The sequence below is a fragment of the Octopus bimaculoides genome, chromosome 4, assembly GCF_001194135.2.
Source record: "Octopus bimaculoides isolate UCB-OBI-ISO-001 chromosome 4, ASM119413v2, whole genome shotgun sequence".
NCBI classification, from domain to species: Eukaryota; Metazoa; Mollusca; class Cephalopoda; order Octopoda; family Octopodidae; genus Octopus; species Octopus bimaculoides.
Genome location: NC_068984.1, coordinates 138,791,834 through 138,792,490, shown reverse-complemented (window position 1 = coordinate 138,792,490; position 657 = coordinate 138,791,834).

Below are 657 nucleotides of genomic sequence, written 5' to 3'. Positions count from 1 at the left end.
AGAGAGAGAGAGAGAGAGAGAGAGAGAGAGAGAGAGAGAGAGAAGCATCTGTGACGTGAGGTAGAGTGAATGTAATTGTGACGCTTTCACGTGATTAGTTGAAGGGAAAGAGAGGAGAAATAAAAAGGAGAGAAAAAAGGTGAAGAGTGAGACAGAAAGAGGGAGAGAGAAGTGTCTATGACGTGAGGAGGGGGAACGTAATATTTACTACACGATTTTAAAAAGTTAGTTGAAGGTAATGATGATATTGAGGAGGAGAGTTAAAAATATAATTTTAGTAGAGGGATGATGTTCTGATGGTGAGGTTAAAGAAAGGCAGAGAGAGAGGGAGAGAAAGAGAGAGAGAGATGATGATGATGACGATGATGATGATGATGATGATGATGATGGGAGTGGTGGTAGCGGTGGGGGTGGTGATTGGATCGTGGAAAGTGTATTTTTTTTAATTGAACTAAGTTTTCTTTTATATCACATATCATTTAAGGCATGCGCATAAGCGCAATTCCGTGAAATATTCACGCTTATTTAAGTAGCGGATATATGCAATTTAACTAAAAGTTGCAACATATGGACGGGATAGTCTGTTTTATGGGGAAATAAGAGTGAATATTTATTTTATGAGTATTGTGTATTAAGTTCATAAAATTGTGCATCAAA